The 16,792-nt window shown below is 34.1% G+C and overlaps 1 protein-coding gene across 3 annotated transcripts in view; it reads left to right on the top strand.

The window, feature by feature from the left end:
• The first annotated feature begins 2,625 nt into the window (after positions 1 to 2,625).
• The window catches only part of LOC106667540 (afadin), a 163,204-nt gene continuing 149,037 nt past the window's right edge, over positions 2,626 to 16,792 (top strand). For all 3 annotated transcript variants that reach the window (XM_014395543.2, XM_014395544.2, XM_014395542.2), the window contains exon 1: positions 2,626 to 2,899. The gene's annotated coding sequence lies outside the window, so the exon portion shown is untranslated. The remainder of the gene's footprint in view (positions 2,900 to 16,792) is intronic.

Genomic DNA, 16,792 nt, shown 5'->3' with positions numbered 1-16,792 from the left:
AGAAAAGTTCTTAGATGAATGAGCACATTATATGCATTTATCTTTATTACGCTGGCTTATTTTCCTTAAAAGGAATAATCTTCCTTCAGAAAAAGATAGCATTTTTAAAATGTAGGAAATGTGATGTTTTAGTGTGTGAAGGTAAACCGGGTAAACAGAAGTCTATAAATATAGGATAACAACCTCTCTTATTTTTCAGATATTTCAAATTGACTGTTGCCCCACACCTGGCACATGTGCTGTTATTTTATTGTACTTCACATTTATGAGGATAGGGATAGGGACACATTTTGAAATTTTATTAAAATTGATTTTTTCAAATAACTCACTTGCCACGTTCAGCTTGTTAGGTAGTTTTAATCATCTCTTCAGCCTTGCCAGTGGGTCGTTAGAGCAGAATCTGGCTTGCGGGTTTTCCTCTCCTAGTTTCAAGAATCTACAACTATATAGACCCTCACAAAAACATAAAATCTGTTCTGCGGTCTCCTCTTCTTCCTGGCAGTATCTGCACAGTATTCTTTAGCCAGTACTGCTCTATCTGGAGCATATATACCTTCTTAAGGGGCAGTTCCCTATCAGGAGTCCAAACAGAATCCTAGTTCTGTTGTGTTTACAACTCCAGTATTTCCTTTGTAAGTTTTGCAGATGGCTCTTATATGAATTTCTTCACATGCCTCTTGCCTGGGGTTTGCTCCGCCAAGTTTTGAATTCATTAAGGATTCATCTTTTGATGATTCTATTTTTGTGGCAGGATGCTAGGCCGCAGTAGGGTTCAGGGCCTAGAGAATTTGAATTGGCTCTATTGTCATTTTTGGGCAATGTATACACGCTGGTCAGTTGTAATGAAATAATAAGAGAAACAAATAAAATAAAATAAAAACGAACTTACTCTTAGTGGGACCACGTTGTAGCTTGCCCTGCTCGTAACAACAGCTGGGACAAATTTCTCGCTATTCTTTGGCCAAAATCCAACTTGTCCTACTTTGAGGGCTCCGTCTGAAACCGGTGAGATGTGATGGCTGTAGAAAAGTTCTAGATGCACCACTTACACAACTTGTTGCTTTCAGGCACAAATAAAATTGAAGAAATTAAAAGCACTGAACAAAAGCTAAATGGACAGTGAAAAATAACGAAGTCGAGTAGAGTAGGAACTCATAAAACTGAGTAGGACTAGAGGGGAGCAAGAGGATAAAGGAATCAAAACAATTCACTGGTGCGAACAGCAAACATGTCCACTTTCAAATTTTTTCTATGCCCTGAATGCTCAGGGACCCACCCATGCCAGGTTCAGGTCATTGGTAACACTAACTTCTGCCAGGGATACCATACTATTGCATAAAGTGCCTTGACATAGTAGGCTAAGGCCCTAAGTGCCACCTGACTCAGAGAAAATGGCAAAAATTATGTTGAAAATGATGAAAAAAAATCTTCATAGAATGTATTCCTAGTCCTTTTATTTCTCTGGTGCAGAGATGTGGCTGATCAACTCTTGCAACTTTTAGCTTTGTTATGGTTTCTAATGGTTTATCATGTCAAAGGTATTGGACAGGGTCTAGACTTTACCACCGATGTGGTAATTGCGCTTAGCCAGTCTCCAGTTGGTGGAGCCTATGGCCACGTGGCTTATTGATTAATTTAATAACTGCTTAAACATTATAAAATAAAAGAGGAGTGTTCTTCTTTATTGAAAATGACAAGCGTTGTTGATGGGTTTTGGTATGTGATACAGTAAATTCGTGTTGAACCAAGTGACAGCGGGTTTTTTTTTATAATTAGTTTTTCCCCGCTAAACGCAGTAACAGGCTACATAATATAAAATGATTACAATATTAAGGTTGTAGTAGGTTATAAAGCCCAGTGTCTTTCGCACTTCTAACGCAAATGTAAAAAGAGTCAGGTTGCAATCTGCACATATGTAAATATTTGGTCAAATATACTAGTTTTTCTTCTTCTTCTTCGTGCTGAACTGGCATAGGGTCACTTACTGGGTCTGTCTGATAACCCAGGACCAGGACTCTGAGGAACAAACAGGAGCAGTACTTCACTGCAGATGGCACAATGCTGAACACATTTGAATAACTCAAAAACATGCAAATGGAGAACAGCCCAGTAAGTGAACCTGGGTCAGTTCAACATGATATGACAAGTTAGTCCGCGTAATGCATGGGATGAACAGGAACTTAATATTTTAAATGTTTTTGAAATATAGAGAATTCAAATAGTATGTGATTTTTGCTTAAAAGGTATTGAACTCAATAAAGTTTTTGATAAACATGAGAACAAGTTCAATCAGTCCTGTTTTTCTTTTCTTCAGGGTTCTTATCAAACACTATGCTTTACCATACTTTTAAGACCAGGTTTTCAAAATAATAAGGTACAAGAAATATAATGTGAGGAGAAAAAATTAAGAATTTTCGAAAGTTATTTATTTCATGAAACATAAAATCACTTCCTTAATCAATACATAGTAATAATAATATTGAGAGGCATAATTTTTATCAAATTATCTCCCGCCATATTTAGTTAGTAGAGCGGATAAAAGATAGCGGTAGCTCGAGCGGGTAACGAGATCCACGTTGCCCACAGCGCATGCGCGCTGGTCCCCGAGGGAAGGACGGCCCCTCAGTGAACAATCCGAAGCCGTGCCGTCCGTGACAGTCAGTCCGACGCGAAGAGTCAAAAACCAAGAAAAACTGACAATATCGTTTTTTTTTTTGCCGATTTATAAAAAATACAGAGACGGACCGCGTCGACAGACTTTGCACGTTTACCGGCGCGGAAGTGTTTTTTTATTCCACGTCGAGTGCGCCAAATATGAAGTCTGCAAGGTGTCTAGTGGGAAGTGTTAAGTTGTGTTATTGTCTTGTACCTGTCTGACCCCGGGATAACAAGGAGCAAGGTAATTTTTTCACTATATACTTTTTATGAAAGAAAAATCGCTATGGGTTTTCTTTTAAATTTCTCACCCTTATTCAAGGAGGAAAAAATATTTTTAAAAAGTTTACACTTGTCTTCAAAGCGAGGAGGGAACACCTTGGGACAGGTAACTGTGCCTTTGGATTGGGTTCTGATTTTAAAGATGGCGCCTGGAAGAACGCAGCAGCCTCGAGACTTACCTTGTATAAAACACAAATCAAAAATGAGCTTTTTCTATTATATTCGCGTTAAATAACATGGAGAGGTGTGCCAAATTTTCCGAAAATTCTCAACAACAATCATGTTTTTTTCTTACTTAAAAAACAAAACAAAACAAAGAACGCAAAAAGTTTTTACAACAAAAAAGCACAAATTGATAAATTTAAAAGATAAAAGTGAAAGTTGTAAAGTTAAAATTTAAAAAAGGTAGACCTTTTTAAACAGGAGCAACGTGATTGAAGCAACAGGTGTCGGGCGAAATTCGCCTCCCGTCGTCGACGATTCAAGCAAGTTTTTTAAATAAACCACTAAAAACCCCACTTGAAAAAAATTGTTTATAATACTTATAACAATTAAAAACGATTTTAGTCATTGTAAAAAGTCTTATCAGATCGCCTACTTTTCTATGCGTTTAAGTCTTTTCATGTTAAAGACCCGTTTTATTTAGTTTGTTCAAATTTCACGGGGAGATTTTTTCGTTTTTAATTTACATAAATCGTTATTTAAAATTTTTCCCTATTTAATTTATAATTTTCCTCTAAAAATTGGCATTAGACAAAACGAAAATCTTAAGTTTAAAACAAATGTCCATGGCGTGGCCGGCAAAATTAAAAAAAAAAAGTTTTATTTTTAACGTCTTGTTGCCCCAGATTTGCACAAAAACAACTATTATAATTTCACACTAATGATTTTGAACTAAGTTAATAAAAATAAAACGTAATATTTTTCTCTAAATGGAAGTGCTGATGAATGGGCCCTAATTTTTAATGATCTTGTACTTTACCCATGAGTATAATCTGAATATCACGAATAAATTACTAATACTTCTCAATGAACTAATATAACAAATAGACATAATTTTGAATAAAATTGTTTGTTGCCCAAGGTTGCGTGTTATTAGAAATAAAAAAAATATATATATATATATCAGCAGGTGTTGCCAAGAGTATTTTTTAATTGGACTAACAGGAATAAGTTACTAATATTTCTAAAATNATATTATAATAATATATAATAATAATAATATGTTGCCGTTTTGGTGGCATATTGGGATTTATCTGTGTTGCCCAAATTTTTTTTTTCTTTTTTACTGGACTATCTGGAATAAGTTAATAACACTAATCAATTTTTTAAAATTATCTGTTAAATTTGTAGACATAATTTTTAACAGATCTGTTTTATGTTTGGTTGTTCATAAAAAAATGTTATCTATTAAATTGGGAATTACCTGTGTTGTCCAAAAGTCTTTTTTAATTAGATTATCACGAATAAGTTATTAATATTTTCTAAATCTTAAGAATGGGATGCCCAACATTGCTAGAGGAATTTTATTCTTGTATCATTTAAGGCTAATGTAAAATGTAGATCTAGTTTTTAACAGACCTGTGAAGGCCAGGATTGCTCTTTCAGAGAAAACATAACAAAATTTCAACTTTTGCCCATTAAATTGGCAATTATCACTGTTTTCCAAGAGTTATTCATTGAATGTCGAAAAAAAATTAGGAGAAAACATATTATTTATAGTTATATTACATATTTGTTAAACCAAATAAATCGGGAATTCACTTTATGGAAGATACAGGGCGTTGAAATCTACGTTAAAAATATACCATATGACCAGAGTGGTCCAAGGGTACTCATTTATTGATAAATTAATAATAAAATAAAATATGCCTAATTAGAGTACATTTTTGTAAAAAAAAGTTTAAAATACAATTCACTTTGGAGAATAAGAAATCTGGGCGTTTAAATGCAATATCATAAAATAGGACAAATTTTTGACTCAATTTTGTCCAAGAGGATTCTTAGAAAAGCATTTAGAAAAAAAAATTCTGAAAAAATCACTTTTATCTTTTCTTTAATTATTCATTTCTTTAAATTAATTTTAGAATTCGTTTGGAAAGTACAAAATTCAGGTTTAAATTTAAGTTTAAAAAATAAGGCATAATTTCGAATTGCCAGTGCTCTCCAAGTTTAAATATGTATTTATTGAAATATCACTAAATAACGACTTATGTATCAGCATTTTAAATTTTTATTAACTTTGTAGAAGAAAAAAATGTTTTGGTGTTCAGATCTTCACTTAATAAATTCACTATATTTAAATCTAAGAAAAAAAATAATATTACACATTTTCAACTGGCTAGAGTTGCCCAAGTTATTTATTGAAAAATCTTGAAATAATCGGTAATATTTTTCAGTATATTCAATTTTTGTTAAAGCGTAAAAATTTGTTTTTAAGTGCATGTATATAATATTCCCCCCGAAATAGTACATTTTTATTAGAACAGTTCTTATATCAAAAATTTGCCGGCTTTGCTCCGTAGAGACGGGCGGGGTTAGATATGCTAACTGTAAAATCAAAAAATTAACTAAATAGGGAGTATTGTGAAATAATAAGGAAGTAAGACCTATGTCTGTGTCTCCCTATCAACTAACTGGCTAGTAGTGTCAACCTTTTACACATAATAATTTCGTCAGGCCAATTAATCGTTTAATTAACAAATCGTAAGTAAATAGTAAAAAATGTTTACATACTCTAAAAGAACGTATGTATTACTAAGGAAACTAAAATACAAAACAACGATAACTTAATTTTCTTCGTGTAACGCTATAACAAATTGAGATCTTACAGACTAAATGAACCTTATCTTAAAATCTAAACAAACTTTATTACAAGCTAAACTTTCTGAGAATAGTGTCCATCTATCTACTTTTCTTAATTCCGACGGTTTTGAAAATTCCCGATTCTAGGAAATTGTGGAGCACCTTCTCCAAAGTCGGGTGGGTCCATTGCCTTAGTTAATGAAGGGAATTAATTATATTCTAAAGATGAGGCCAGGCTGTAGAGGTATCCGCATCGTCGAACTCACTTGTCTCCTCCACTAGTTCTCTGTCCCGACACCCTCACGTACACTAATCTTAAGCCTATCCTAAGCCGTATTAATTGGAGATTGACACACAGCCACTTTAGTTCAGGAGGCACTATAATTTAGGAGTTATAGCCGGTTAAATAATAATACATACATACATACATACATATATTGTTAAGAACGTAACAGTGTTGCCAAAGTTCTTTATATATAGAAAACCCTTTTTTAATAATAAAAATAATGTAACAGAGTTAAAGAAAAAAATCCGTTTAAAAATTTTTGAAAATTTGGAAATAATTTTTGGCCTTACATCCCAAAATTTGGATTGATTTTTAGTACTCATTCATTGAGAGATTTAAAAAAAATAATATTATTCCTCAGTACATAAAAATACTTAGTTTGTTCGCTTAACTTGACTCACTTTGAAGAATAAAAAAAGAAAAACTTTGAAAAGTGTGAAAATTAGTCCTGATTTGTAAGTGCTGTTTGTAAGTGTTGCCAAAGTGTATTTAATTACAGAAAAGGTTCGAAGTAGAAAATGAGGACAAAGAACGGCAAACAATTTAAATCAAAATAGTTAACAATTTAAAACTATTAAAGAAAATTTCTTTTTTGAATCGGGTATTCACTTCCAAAAAAGGAAATAATTCTGCCCTTTTTCAAACAGAGTTCAAACGGAAAAAAGTAATTTGCATTAACTCACAGTATTACATATTTATTAGTTGAATAACTTCTTTATGTTTCTGGCATTTCAATTTAAATTTAAAAAAATCTGTTTTGTCTTCTAAGGAAAATTAAGTTTTTATTTATTCAGTGTAGAAGAAAGGTTCTTAATTATCGAATTATTTTAAAATAGTAATGATTAAAAAAATAATAATAGGAATACAATTGTTGTGTGCTCAATGATCTTCCAACAGTAATCATTTTTATCCGTGAAAAACTGTTGTGATGTCAAATTTTAAGGGTGAATTTTTACAACATACATAACGTTAAGCAATTTTTTTTAAAGCGTTAAAACAATTAAGATTTCATCTCCAATGATACTTATTTACACAGTTAGAAATTTGTTTAAAAAGTAATTTTTTAGGGATCGTAATAATCAAGGGAAATAGTATTTTTTTTTTCCAGTGAAAAGTTGCAATGACCCAGTGCTGTCCAAGTTAAACTGATTTATCGCAGTTCTCTCTAGGAGATGAAAACTCCGTTTTTGATTAATCAAAGGGACGGGCACCATTTCTGTTGATAAAGATTTTTCGAATGGTAAATTCCGTAATGATGAATTTGTAAATAATTGAACAATGGCAACAAATTAGCCTCGACGAAATGAATAAATGTTCTCAATATTGACCTTTGGACGGTTTAAAAGAAGGAACAACAGAGTCGAGCGAAATTTACAGGGCAAATTTACATTTTGTTGTTTCTTTTAACTTTTGAATACAAAGTATATATGAATAAACTAAAATTTTTGAGAGGACTTACAAAAAGGGGGAAAAGTATTTATTTATTATCACTGATTTATTCGACATCGTGCAGTATTGTTTTTATGCCTTTTTGCAAGGTTAACGCTTTTGCCAGCTTATTATTTAAATTTTTTCGGTTTCTAAAGTCAATATTTAGAACCTTGGGTCTATCTCTGACAAACACACACGCACACACGCACGCGCACACAGAGAGAGAGGGAGAGGGGGAGAGAGAGAGTGAGAGAGAGAGAGAGAGAGAGAGAGAGAGAGAGAGACCATTTGAAAACTTCATTAATAAAATGGACTTCAATCTATTTATAGACTAGAATAAACGGGAAAAAAATCAATGTAAAACGAATGTTTATTTGCCAGTTGTAAATATATTGTAAATACTTTTACCAGCAATCAGTAATGGGAGCAGGTGTAAATAAACTCCCTGTCTGGTAGGGTTACTACGGACAGGAAAAAACAACACACTCACAGAGGCCATACTATCTCTCACTCAATTTTCAATCACTCACACACTCATTCGCTCACATTCGTTTGCCCACCTACTCACTCAAATATTCTTTTAAAATGTTGTAGCACAAAAATACACATTATCGCTTTCATTCTCCTTTTCTCACATCACTTCCCTGTCTGTCTGTCACTCTCTCTCACTCACTCACTCTCTCTCTCTCTCACTCACTCACTCACTCACTCTCTCTCTCTCTCTCTCTCTCTCTCTCTCTATCTATCTATCTATCTATCTATCTATCTATCACTCAAATTCACACACTCGCTCAATACGCATTATTCAATATCTCACTCACTATTCTTTCATTCATTTCTTACTCACTTATTTATTCTCCCACTCTCGTTGAAATATTGTTCATCATATCGAACAAAAATGTAACGAGTATTAAATAAAATTTAACTGTAAGTGAAGTAATTTTACGCATTATCTAATTTGTACTTTAGGTAGATTTTGGGTACTTGTTTACTGTTGATGGATAATAAAGTTTATCGATGATTTATGATTACAACAAGAAAATTATTTTAATTATATACATACTAATGTGAAGATACAACTCTTTATATTTTGAAATATTAATCTTTGTCGAACATGTTCTTGATTGTGATGAATTGCAATTGAAATGCCATCAAATAATATCGCCCTTTCTCCCGTTCCGATGAATAGAAGCGAAAGAGGGGATGTTAAAGTGATAACCGTCCCATTTGAATATATTTAGCTTGGAATTGGTTTCGAACCGAGGAGGAATTTGTCCTTTCCGCTGCGTTAATCCATTGTCCTTGTTTGGCAATGTCATCAGTCCCGTGGCGAATCCGTCCGTTGAGTCTCTGTGGGCTCTGTTATAACGAGACGTGGCATCTTCAATCCAAGGAAAAATCTCTTTACAAATTGATTCCTGAGCTTTTTTTTATCCCGTCTTTGCTCCGAATTTATAGGCCTTGAGGCCGATAAGCCAGAACTATGTTCAAAAAATTAAACTTACCATTTGCCTGTAAAATTTGGTTAGGAGGTATAGAAAACTTGTGTAAAGTCTTTATTTTTTACCTGGGTTTTCCTCTCATATCGATAGTTTATTATAATTTATAATATAAGTAAAACTTGAAAATCACAAAGTAGTAGTGCTGTGCTCAAATCCAGTCAAAAAATCCTTGTAATTCTAAAGATTAAAAAAAAAAATATATTCTCAAGTTGACAGGTATTTAAGTCAATACAATGTAAATAAATTTTGATTGAAGATATTGATCGTCCGTGATTTTAGGAATGATGGACTGTTGTGTAATTCAATTAAAAGAATTGACTTTAATAAATTTAAATAGCTTTTTCGTTCAAGGTCCAATGGTTCAAGGGTTAAATTACGATTCGTTTTCATCAGGCTTGAGTTTAAAAAGGTTAACAGCTTTTTTTAATCAAGGTGTTATTTAGTTTAAATCATTTTTAATTATAATAGATGGTAAATTAATTTTCCAAGTTTCCCCTTTTGTTTTTGACAGAAATGGGTACGCATTCGTATCTCTAGCCATAGAAAATATTCTAAGGATGTCAGGAATTTGTGTGAACGCCTTGGATTTTGTAACAAATCCTGTAAGGTGCAAGAAATTAAGTTGTCCCTGTATTTTTTTTCTCAAATGATCCAGTTCTTGTATTAACATTTTAAAAAAGTTCTTATTTTTCTTATAATGTCTGGAAGAAGAAGGAGAAAAGCCCTGCTGGGAAAGAATTTAAATGGATGTCAGACTTTCAGAGCTGTCCTGAAAGGAGAAGTTGTGCGAGTTAGGAATGCCGAGAGTGACCTATTGATTCTCGGCTAAAGGATTCTGTATTCCATTAATAACTAATATTGTAGCACAGTTTCGAGACCAGGAATTTTTATTTATCAATATATGCATTTTTTTATGAGTTATCGATTGGCTCTGTTTATTTTTTCTTGTCGCGGTGACAAGCGTGATGTGTCCTAGGCCTTTTTAAGTTCATCGCTCCCCCCCCCCCCCAATGATTTGTTTCTGGTTTATCCTGTGCCTGGTACACACTCGCGTGCGTACCGAACCCGACCTGATTTATCTTCTTTCCGTTCTAATTGGATACAGTGCACATCCCGGGTTTCTTTGCCCCAATTGAATTACCTTTTTATCGATTTGGATTTTTATGGTTTGAGTCGCGCATAGCTGTGCCTTTTCCACCGAGCCTCGGCCATAAAGATCTCCTCAAGAACTGCATTGATCAATGGTGACGGATTAAATTAACGTGAAAACCTGCCACACCAGAAAAACCTAAAAGTGTTAGGTCTCTGTATATTTTCAAAATAATACAGTAAGGTGACATCCTTTCGGTAACATAACCCTTGCTTTATTTTATAAAATTCAATTACATATCAGACACAAAAGTTTCGATGAATCTTTAAGAAGTTAACATTTTTATATGTTTCTTTTTATTGAAATTTTTGTGCATTTTCGACCATTTTAAGTAAGCCAAAATAAATTTCTTTGTACTGCTTGATGTTATAATAAAGATTCATGATTGCCTGCTCGGTTTTTAATAGTTTATAGTGGTTGTTTTGCAAGGTTCTATCCCAAAAACTTTTTTCTAATTTTCTTCATTCATTTCGTTCATTTACTCTCCGGATAGGACTTTTTTGCCGTGCAGTCCGTTTGTCCGTAACTTATTTCGAACCACTAGGCAATAAACCTATACGGTAGACATCCTATGATAATTAGGATAGGGCCAAACGATTAAATCTCCTGCCGAGGAAGGATGTAGTCGGAGGATTAAGTAACAATATATCACGTGACTGATGAATAGAAACATAGTCCTTTGTGCTTTGAAACAGTTTTTGTAGCATGAACAAAGCTTTCTAGGAGATAACGGGCAACATGCGATTTCTTTCTTAGCTCGCATGACTAGAGAGAAAAAAACCCGTTCTACTTAACAGCGTTAAAGTTCCACTTTTATTAATTTCGTACGATTCATGTCCCTTTTTGCCTGCTGTTGGAAAAATAGTTTATGATGTCTGCATTTTAGTGTGGAACTTTTGGCAGTGGGTTTAAAGTGTACTGAGTGCTGTGTGCATTCTTTGATGCTCCAACTTTTCTCTTTTGTTGAGCGAATGTGTGTAAGGTAACAGTTTTAGACGACAACTATCTGACGACAATTTTGTACTTCCTATGCAAATTTCAGCTCAGAACTGGGCCCGTACACCTTACATCGTCAGTGGTCAGACCCGTTTTGCTAAACCTGTACTTCTTTCTTCACACTCATCCACTCATTCACTAATCCACTGTGACACAATATCTCTCGCTCACTAACTCTCTCTCTCCCTCTCTCTCTCCCTCTCTCTCTCTCTCCCTCTCTCTCTCTCTCTCTCTCTCTCTCCCCCCTCTCCCCTCTCTCACCCTTTTACTCACTCACTGTTTCACACATTTAGAATTCATGCGCGCGAACACAAAACGTGCACCCGCAAAATTTCTTTCCCATTCACTCCACCTATCACAAAATGGCTTACTCATACACTCACACTCAGATTCCCTCTGGCACTCTCACTCGTTCGCTAAATTTCAGACCCACCCTCATCAACACCATCACTCACTCAAATTTTCTGCGTACTGCCGTCCATTGGGTGCACTTCTTATAAAAATGCTACAACCAAACCTTGACCCTCAGTATGCGAGCGTTCGGTCGGGCCCCGCGAGTAGACGGTTTCATGTAGGAAGCTGGAAGAACTCGATTATGCTAATTTATTTAAAAAAAATACAAAAACGCGCCGTGCAATAAATAAGTGGGCGAAGGTCCTGCAAAACAAACAGATCCTCCCTTTTTTATTATCTTTCGTGAATAGAACCGCCTGACGAATTAGTTCCGTTTCGTTACATCCAATTTGTTCTACGAAGCCATGTCCTAATGCGATAAAGTAAATTTGAGTCATATCACGTCCAAGACCGTGACAATCGTACGTTATCTGGCCCAAAAACGTTTTTAAAATCTTTGTTTTGCTGGTGTGTGTGTGTGTGTGTGTGTGTGTGTGTGTGTGTGTGTGCGCGTGTGAGAGAGAGAGAGAGAAAGAGAGAGAGAAAACAAAAACAAAAAGCGTCCTGCATTGTAAAATCCAATTTCGTGTTGTGGGTGACAAATGTGTTGATTATTATCAACAACAAACATAGTATCTATCCAGCTCCCCGTTTTTATACCCCATCAGGTCATTATTTATCTAAAGATGAATACTGAGAAAAACATATGGAATGAAGAGAATATTGATAGTTTGTATAGCCTTACAAAAGTACTATCGTGTGTTCAACAACTTGCAGTTGTCTCCAACATCTTTAACTATAAATGAAAATTCATCCTCTATTATTTTATTGTAGAAAAATTGACTAAACGTTATTAATCACAACATATCATAATGTGACAATAAAACGTCAGTTTGATACTGTTTCATTTGATTAATTGCTGAGCACTTTACAATAAATTGATTCGTGCATTGCTTCATGCATTGCATTAATTAAAGTGATACGTAAATTTTCTAGAAGAATTTATCAATAGTCACGCACGCTCTCTCTCTCTCTCTCTCTCTCTCTCTCTCTCTCTCTCTCACTCTCTCTCTCTCTCTCTCTCTCTCTCTCTCTCTCTCTCTCACTCACTCACACATTCATCGTCTATCGCTCCATCTTCGATTTGCAGAGCACTTTACTTAATGTATAAATAAGAACCCCATCAATATTGAAAGTAGTTGTCCTTTAATTTGTTAAAATATTATTTTTGTCATTATTATTGCTGTACTTTTTTTAAGTGTTTTGGTCAGTAGTGGAACTGCAATTTTTTAATTTCTTGGAAGTTCTCAGTTTCACGAATGAGGATTCCGTCCATGTACTGGGGCTAGAAGTTCTTATTTGCTATATTTTGTAAAACAAAGCTGTTTGAAGGTATAGGTATGGTGAAGTTTGGCTCCTTAAAAAAATGTTCAGATTTATTATGAACTTTGAATTTAAAATTTTGTACGTGAATTAGATTTTGTAATTTGAAAAACTTACCTCTTAAAGTTGTTAAAATTTGTTTGTCCCCAACAAAACTGTATTGCTCTAATAGCGGAAAACTTTTGGCAAAATTAATTACAATATTAGTTTTAAGAAGTTATGTGTGTGCGACGTTCGAATACAAATGGCATTGAGTGGACGCACGACGTCGAGCTTGACCGGCCAACCGGAACGTCGAGGACGTCGCTTTAATCTATGAAAATTTCAGTATGCACTGCTTAAAAAGCGCCGTCGAAATGAAGTAAAAGTTAGATTTTCCCTTTCGCGTGCCTCGGTGTTTAATTGACTTTGTTTTTGGTAGGAAGTCAGTCGATCACACAACTTAGACGTAGTTGGGTTAGGTCCCGTCAAAGAAAAAAAAAGCTAGGAAGTTTTACGGATAAAGAAAAACTGAACGTTAAGAAGCGAGTTAGCATGCTTAACAAGTTCGGAACGCACTAAACCGTTTAAAAATCAGAAGTAAGTTTGTTTTGGTTTCGTATAAAAGGTCATGGAGCTTGAGAGTGCGTGCCTATGGTTACTATAGCACCTATCGATTGTGGCCACGGATATTCTCTTTCATTGTGTAGGGGTAGTTGTGTGATTAGGTTCGGTACCAGGCCGTACTTCCTACATCGTTCCGAAGTACCTGCTGGTAAGCCACTCGGCTCACGTACACCTTCGGATCCACATCATTAGCTATGATGAAATTCTGCTACAGGCCTCATCATGTAAGTCAGACCCGGAGGTTACGTACCGGTTTCGCACTTTGCTTTCGCTTCGTTCAAGCACGAGCAAAAAGCTTTAAAACAATGTCAGGGTTTCGAGTGGTTTATATGTGACTAATAGATTTAGAACGGATGTGCGATTCATCCGGAAATTCCAATCAACCCTTCGATGTCCTTTTTATTTTTTATTGTTTACTTTTTAGCCTTGGATAACAAAATAGGTTGCCTATGCTATTTTCAGAGGTATCATATTTATCCCGTATTGGTATGAAATTTCTTATGTTCTTTAGGCCTCACTTTTATATGGGTTCATTGTCTTCTTCCCCTCGTACTTAGAACTCGAGACACCGTCTATACTTAGTCCCTGTTTATGCTTTTTAGACATGGATTCCCCTTATGATCGCATTGAACCGAACACCAGATCTTTCAATCAATTCAATTAGGTTTTCCAGTACCAAATCTTCCTTCCATCATATATACTGCGCTCGATTTCTTAAAAATAGAAGGGGTGACCCATTCTTAAATTTATAAAAATAAATTACTATTTCCATGTTTGTTTGTTTCTTTCCTAAATGAGTTGAAGCATTATAAATTGAATTACAGAATGTAGAAATAACATTCCTTCTTTTAAAAGATACTTTACAAAAAATAGTCTCCATGTTTTTTCAGGAATAAACATATAAATTATGTTTTACATGATCGTTTTGTATTACATCCTGGATAATGAAATATGCTAACTTTGACTAAGGTTTTTGTTAAAATGCGTTTTCATATATTGCTCCTGATAAACAAAATAAACCCTGGTTGTGCCCTCAAGCTTCCTTATCTCAGCTATATCTTTCTCAATATCTTAATTTTAGTCCAATTTGCAAGGATCTTTTTGTAAATCTCTTATTCAAATATTGACAATATCAAATCTTGATACAATGTACAACGTCTTAATTTTCTCTAAAATACAAGGATGTTGGTGTAAGCTTTAATTCAATCCAGTTTGGTCAATTATCAAAGTAATATTTAAATGAATTTGTTGCAATCTCGGTTTAGTTTTAAACCTGTTCAATTTGGGCCTAGTAACCAAGTTATTTTTGGTAAAACCTTCTTGAGATATTTATTTTATTAGACAAATTTTATTCTTGGTACTACTTTAATGCTGCTCGTGTTGATATTATTCTGTTTGTATCAATAATCTTACAATTTGAGTCAAATATCCAGGCGATGTCATGATTAAATTAGTTCTCTCGGCCTAGTATACAAGTATTTTTGTTAAATGTTGATCAACTGGGAAAAACAATCATTCATGATATTCGTGCTGCTTGCTCGACATTTCCTCTCATATGTCATTCATTCGGCTCTTTTTGTAATCTGAATTTTCTATCTATTTTATTTTTGACGGATTGTTAATGTTTCTTTACTACCTTTACCAAGACATTTGTTTATTTTAAGATCCTTATTGTTTTGAATTGATTTTTCATGAATTATTTTGCCAACCATCTATTTGCGTTTTTCACTCTACGCTATTTGTTGGCAAGGTGGTAGGAAAGCGCACTTCCTTTGTTAAACGGTATTTTGTAAAAGGGAAAAGTGCTTATTGGTATGAGGCCAGAGTCTTGCCTTGGGTGGTGCCAAGATTCCAGGTGATTCTTTTCTGGAACAGATTTTGAAAAATATTATTTGTCGATAACAGATTTAATCTTTAACAAAATTTCGATTGAAAACGAAATGTGGAACAATAGTTCTATTATTTAATCTTGCTGAAATGATGAATAGTATGACTTATTTAGCCTTTAATCGGTTTATCTTCAATTGAAATGAGACGTAAAGATAAAAAATAAATTACAAGCTTTTTGGAACGCAGTTTTTTCTTAATTTTAGTTAAGATAAGTCAATCTAAATTGGTGTTTGGTATAACGGAATAGGCGATAAGGTTTTGTTTAAATAATTTTGTCCCTCTATAAAAAGGTTAGTGTGCTTAAAGTTTGTCCTGAAAATGAACAATTAAAAAAAATTGCTTTGCTTATCCGTACAAGAAATTCTTCGGATCCGGTTTTCACCCCTTAATGGTCACATTTAAAGTTGTCTTAAAGTATTATTCAGCGCACAACGGGACGAGTGGAGAGATGAAGAGAAATTATTCCTTCATGCTCCAATTAGCACGACAGTTATCTCCACCTTTATCTAGATTAATCCATTTGTTTTGTAAAAAAGTTGTGTCAAGTTTTATCAACTCGATCCGAGCCGTGCGAATCCATGCGCCTTTGACCCTTTAATTATTAAAAGCGGGGAATCTTCCCTTGTCTTCTGTTACATTTTCAAACTCGGTCTGTTGTCGAAGTCAAACCCAGACAGCACGTAATACCGTCTTTGATCGGTTTATCCTTCAAAGCTAATCTACGGATATGGAAACAGCTCAGTTATCTTATGCCACATTTGGACTTTGAATACAAATGGCCGATCGATTTGTCCTTGTTTATATTTTTATTCTAAAATCAATCTGTAGTGGACATTTTTTTCGCAATAGAACATTTTATCATATAGTACTGAAGACCTAATAATTTATTATTTTCCGCCTCTTACTTGTGTGGAAAAATTGTCGTATTTGACATTTGCTTCTTGTCTCTAGGTATGAAATAAAATACGTCCTCCAAGGACACAACAGTTTTTTTGCTCCTGTCCTGAATGATCGTTAATCTTTTCCGTTCATTTGTTTCGCTTATGCCGGACAATCGTTTTTCCTCTTCTCCCTAGTCTGTATTCATTAAACTAATGCAGTCATACTTCATAAAATAAGTACCATACTTAATAAAAGGCGTACCTTCTTTAAATTATCCCCATTTATAACCCCGGATTTCTTCAGTATTATTAACCCTGTAACTTTTAAATTTGTAAACAAATATTTAAAAAAATTAAAATTATTTAATATTACTTGATCAAAATACACATTAAAAACTCCTTACACGAATACATATTTAAAACAAACCTATTTCTATGTTTTTAAAAATACCATTTAAATTTAGGAGGACTTCTCCATCTGGTATCAATTTTATTTAGAAAAAGTTCAGTGTATTTGGAAAAAGGTCCATTT

Source organism: Cimex lectularius, unplaced genomic scaffold, assembly GCF_000648675.2.
Source record: "Cimex lectularius strain Harlan isolate CLEC.00 unplaced genomic scaffold, Clec_2.1 scaffold74, whole genome shotgun sequence".
Lineage (NCBI taxonomy): Eukaryota > Metazoa > Arthropoda > Insecta > Hemiptera > Cimicidae > Cimex > Cimex lectularius.
Note: the sequence above shows the minus strand (reverse complement) of the source record. Positions and strands in the feature narration are given on the sequence as shown.